This window comes from Bubalus bubalis, chromosome 3 (genome assembly GCF_019923935.1).
Source record: "Bubalus bubalis isolate 160015118507 breed Murrah chromosome 3, NDDB_SH_1, whole genome shotgun sequence".
In the NCBI taxonomy this organism is placed as follows: domain Eukaryota; kingdom Metazoa; phylum Chordata; class Mammalia; order Artiodactyla; family Bovidae; genus Bubalus; species Bubalus bubalis.
In genome coordinates, this window is record NC_059159.1 from 127,331,643 (window position 1) to 127,337,642 (window position 6,000).

Consider the following 6,000-nt stretch of genomic DNA (forward strand, 5'->3'; position numbering starts at 1 on the left):
TCCAGAAGAGCAGGTACAACCCAGGTAGATGGAGACAGGCCAGGCCAGGAGATTGAAAGCCAAGACTTGGTAAATACCTCCTGAATGCCAGTACAGTTCTAAATTTTCTGCTGCTGCTGCTGCTAAGTCACTTCAGTCATGTCCGATTCTGTGCCACCCCATATACGGCAGCCTCCCACAGGGATCTTATTAAGAGGAGGCTTTAGCAAATCCATTTCCTGGGTGAGGAAACTTAGCTAAGGTCACAATCCCAGGAAATGACAGACTGAATACAGGAACCAGGTCTTTTCTGCCCCACAGTCTAAGCACTGAGTGCCCCTGTGGTCTGTCTCTCCTCAGACCTGTTTCTGGGTGCCCTGTGCAAAGGGGGAGGCACTTTCAAGGAGAGAAGAGGGGCCTGAGTTGGAGCATGGGGACGAGAGTAGGTGATATGGCAGAAGATGAGTCTAGATGGAGTCTCTCAGGTAGGCTGTGGTGACTGAAAGGCTAAGAGAGGCAGCAGCGGGGTCATATGCTGCCTTGGCTCTTGAGGGTCCATCTCAGTGGTGTCCTCAGCCTGAGGAGAAATGAGAGGAGGAGTCGGCTCAAGGGCACTATGGATGTTCAGCAGGCAAGCAGACAAAGGGCCATGGAAGAGCTTGGCACATGATGCCAGCTTGGGAGCCTGGGTCTGAGGGGGATGCAGTGGAAGTCATGTTAGGCTTCGAGTGAAAACACAGGGGCCCAGGCTGTGCTGCCTTATTTTAGGGTAGGCACTTTCCCTCTCCCGGCTTGTTTTCTCAACTATAAAACAGGGCACTACACAGAGTGTATAGAAAGGTTCACAATTCAAATATCCAACAAGGAGACTTCCTCAGTGCTCCAGTGGTTAAAAGTCCTCCCTCCTTGCAGAGGACATGGGCTCCATCCCTGGTCAGGGAACTAGTATCCCACATGCCACGGGACAACTGAGTCTACATGCTGCAACTCCTGAGCCCGTGTGCTCTGGAGGTCGCACACTACGACTAAGAGAGGCCCACATTCTGCAATCAGGAGCCTGCATGCGACAACTAAGATCCAACACAGGCAAAACAACACAAACAAACAGAACAAATGTGAAAGCAAATAAACACACACACAAAAAAACAAATACCCAACAGTAAACAAATATCTGGAATATATAAAATACATAAAGAGCCCCTAAATGAAGAGACAGAGAACCCAACAGAAAAATAAGAGGGGGAAAAAATCATGAAAGGAAACTTTACAGAAAAAAGATATCCAATAATAATAAATATGTGAAAGTACCTTTAAGTGGTCATCGGGAAAATGCAAACCAATAGCAAATGAAGCAACTGACAAACAACTAATCTCAAAATATACAAGCAACTCCTGCAGCTCAATTCCAGAAAAATAAACGACCCAATAGAAAAATGGGCCAAAAAACTAAATAGACATTTCTCCAAAGAAGACATACAGATGGCTAACAAACACATGAAAAGATGCTCAACATCACTCATTATCAGAGAAATGCAAATCAAAACCACAATGAGGTACCATTTCATGCCAGTCAGAATGGCTGGGATCCAAAAGTCTACCAGATATAAATGCTGGAGAGGGTGTGGAGAAAAGGGAACCCTCTTACACTGTTGGTGGGAATGCAAACTAGTACAGCCACTATGGAGAACAGTGTGGAGATTCCTTTAAAAACTGGAAATAGAACTGCCTTATGATCCAGCAATCCCACTGCTGGGCATACACACTGAGGAAACCAGAATTGAAAGAGACACATGTACCCCAATGTTCATCGCAGCACTGTTTATAATAGCCAGGACATGGAAGCAACCTAGATGTCCATCAGCTGATGAATGGATAAGAAAGGTGTGGTACATATACACAATGGAGTATTACTCAGCCATTAAAAAGAATACATTTGAATCAGTTCTAATTAGGTGGATGAAACTGGAGCCTATTACACAGAGTGAAGTAAGCCAGAAAGAAAAACACCAATACAGTATACTAACGCATATATATGGAATTTAGAAAGATGGTAACGACAACCCTGTATGTGAGACAGCAAAAGAGACAGATGTATAGAACAGTCTTTTGGACTCTGTGGGAGACAGAGGCGGGGATGATTTGGGAGAATGGCATTGAAACATGTACAATATCATATAAGAAACGAATCACCAGTCCAGGTTCGATGCAGGATACAGGAAGCTTGGGGCTGGTGCAGTGGGATGACCCAGAGGGATAGTACGGGGAGGGAGATGGGAGGGGGGTTCAGGATGGGGAACACGTGTACACCTGTGGTGGATGCATGTTGATGTATGGCAAAACAAATACAATATTGTAAAGTAAAAAAAAAAATAATAATTAAAAAATTAAAAAAAATAAAAAATAAACATATAAAATGAGAAAAGATGGAAAATGCTAAGTATTGATGAGAATACAAACTCTAATCCACTGCTTGAATGAGTGGAAATGGTGAACCACTTTGGAGATGTTTGGTAATATCTGTCAAAGCTAAATATACGCATACTATTTATTCCAACAATTCTACTAAGGGTTTCTGTGAAGTAGAAGATAAAACATTTGGAAGTAAAACGAAATGAAAAACTTGGAAAGTACTAAAATATCCATGAACTGTATAACTGATCATAGAATTCAAAGCACACAGTAGAGTCCTGTAGAGCAAGGATTCTGAACAGGTAACCATATGGATGAATCTCACAAATCTAATGTTAAGAAAGACTGACAAGTGGAACAGATGGTAAAGCGTCTGTCTACAATGTGGGAGACCTGGGTTCAATCCCTGGATTGGGAAGTTCCCTGGAGAAGGAAATGCCAACTCACTCCAGTACTCTTTCCTAGAAAATCCCACGGACGGAGGATCCTGGTGTCCACGGGGTCGCAAATAGTTGGACACAACTGAGCAACTTCACTTTCTTTTCTTTCTTTATGGAACATTCAGAATTAAATCTAAAGTATTAAACGTGAAGATGGTGGTTTCTGTTGGGTGTTGGTTACCAGAAGGAGGTGTGAGTGGGCCCTCTGGGGTATTGATCACATGTTGCCTCACTATGTGAAAATTCATCCAATTTATGAAAAGAGCATGGATATATTCTTTAGTATGTATGTTATACTTCAAAAACACTTTAATATACGCCTCAAGAATAGATGCTGTAGATGCCCTCATGTGCAAGGGACTTATGAAGGCGGCATGGCCTGGGGGACACTGCCAAGGGATGGAGCCCAGGAAGATGCATAGAGGAGGAAATGGGAAGTCCCAGGGGCTCCACAAAGAGAGCAGAGGCAACACAGCCCCTCCCCAGAGAAACCGAGGCCCTGAGAACAGGTGAGGGAAAAACAGAAAGGGCCTTACTCACTCGGCAGATGGATTTTCCTGTGGAGAAGTCGCCAGCACACAGCGTGTTCACATGGACAGAGCAGTCTTGTCTTTTCCATCTCTGTATAACAGTTCATAGAACTTGTTCTCAATGAAGCTCACCTTACCCTCCTGGAGATGGAAGGGTTCGAGCAGAGGTGCTGGGAGGATAAGGAGGAAATCAGGGAAGGATGCTGTAGCCGAGCTACAGAGCTCTGCCTTACCAGTCAGCACTGCCCCTCAACATGGGGTTTTCTCCACACAGCTGAGCTTTCATCCTTGTTTCAGTCTTCTGATGCTGCTGCTGCTGAGTAGCTTAAGTCGTGTCCAACTCTTCACAACCCCATGGACTGGAGCCTACCACGCTCCTCCGTCTATGGGGTTTTCCAGGCAAGAGTACTGGAGTGGGTTGCCATTTCCTCCTCCATGTTTCAGTCTTCTACCTATGCCTAGTAAGCCCTCCCGTGTTTCTCAAACTTTTCCAAATTCATCCTATTCCCTCCACCTCTTTCATAGTAACAGACCACACTCCTATTCCACAAAGGGAAAAGGCAAATCCCACCATTACATGCCACTCACTGGTGCTTAGCAAACATTCACCAACCTATCTACCCTTTCACAAACCATCCCATCCACTCACCTTTTGTCTATCATTAACCTTGCTTTCCATCCACTTGTTCCTCCATCCATCTAGCTATCTTTCCTCATGTCCCATTCGCCCACTCATCCTTCCATCTATCTGCCTATAGATTCATCTTTTGTTACATCTCTCCATTCTCCCCTCCATCAATAGACTGCTCACTCCATCTCTCTGCCAACCATCCTTTCACCCACTCTCCCAACCATCTTCCCTTCCACCCATTCATCCTCCCGCCTTCCCCATCCACCCTCTCATCCTCTCACTCATTTATTCACCATCCAATTTACTCATTTATTCCTGTATCCTCGTGTTAAGTATCTTTTAACTAATGATACAGGGGAACATTTTAGTTGGTGCAGACGGGGTAAATGAAGTAAATAAGTAGCGTTATTTTAGATCTAAGAAGTGGTGTCGAGGAAACAAAACAGGAAGATGTGCTATTAGGGGTGGCCTGTTTTAGCTCACGTGATCAAGTAAAACTCCTCAGAGGAGCAGCTGAGTTGCATATGTAAAGAAACGAGTCATGACAAGGTTAGTCAGAAGAGTAAATGTGTCCAGGGAGACAGCCAAGGTGCAGACCTGAGGTGGGAATGGCCTTGGCATCATCAAGGCAGGAAGGAGGCCTGCTGGCTGGGGTGGTGTGGGTGAGGGATGCAGTAGGAGATGAGAGAGAGGAGGGGGCCTGAGAGCCAAGGCAGGGAGTTGCAACCTTATTTCAAGAAGAAATGAGAAGGCGCTGGGGGTGATGAGCAGGGAACTGGCATGACTCCTGCTGTAAAGCAAATACTCAGACAGCTACATGGAGGGTAACATAGAACACACAGGGTGGGAGCTGAGACCAGTCTGGAGGTCCAGGGAAGAAGGACCCGGGGGCAGCAGTGGGATACCTACCAGGTGCCAGGCCCTGCCTGGGGCACAGACTGGGATATTGAAACAAGAAAGACAGAGTCCCTGTGCTCAGGAGGAACCAGTCTGTGTGTGTGTGGGTGTGTGTGAAGTGTGTATACACGTGCTGTATGTGCGTCTGTGTGTGTGTGTCTCTGTATTGTGCCTCTGTGTGTGTGTGTGTGAAGTGTGGTATACATGTGTTTTGTGTGTGTGTCTGTGTATTTTGTGTGTGTGTGTGTGTATGTGTGTGTGTGTGTATGTGTGTGTGTGTGTGTGTATGTGTGAGGTGTGGTATACCTGTGTTGTCTGTGTGTCTGTGTGTGTGAGGTGTGGTATATATGTGTTGTGTGTGTGTCTGTGTATTGTGTGTGTGTGTGTATGTGTGTGTGTGTGTGTGTGTGTGTTATGAGAATCCTGTGGACCTGGTGGTTTGTCCTATGATGATTAGGGCGTGTTAGTGACATACTGATAGGCAAGGGCCAGAGATGCTGGAACATCCCACCCAATGAAGACAGCATCAGTTCAAAATCCCCGTAGCAGCTCTGTAGAGAAACACCATATCAAATTATGACTCAACTTAATAATTAGAAATAAGTACTCTTTCCCTCCCTTATTTTGCATCATAAGCATTTCACCAAATCATTAAAGTTTTTCTTTAATAAAAACTCTTGCTCATAAGTTTTTGCCTACATCTCTCCACTTTCAAACTTAAAAAATACAATTTTTTTTCCTGTGTCATTCAGTTCACCTAATGAGCCTACAAAGTAGATGACTGAACTGGGTTGGGAGAAGAGCAAAGCGAGGTTCAGAATTGATCAGGCAAGCTCGGAGGTCAGAGGTCATACTGGAGTTTTCTTACCACTTTTCCCAAGTGCCTCCTATGGCACTGGGAAATCAGAGAGTTTGTCAATGACTTGGATGGAGTCAGGCCCCAACCATGATCTTTGAGTTGGATCAAGTCATTCAGATCTATGGTTGATTTAAACCTTGGAATGAAGAACCAGAAAGACTTCAAGAACTCTGATTCTTGATTGCAAAGTCAAAGATTCCCAGACTTCAGAGCTTTACACTTAGGGAACACCAAAGCTTTAGAATCACACACTTT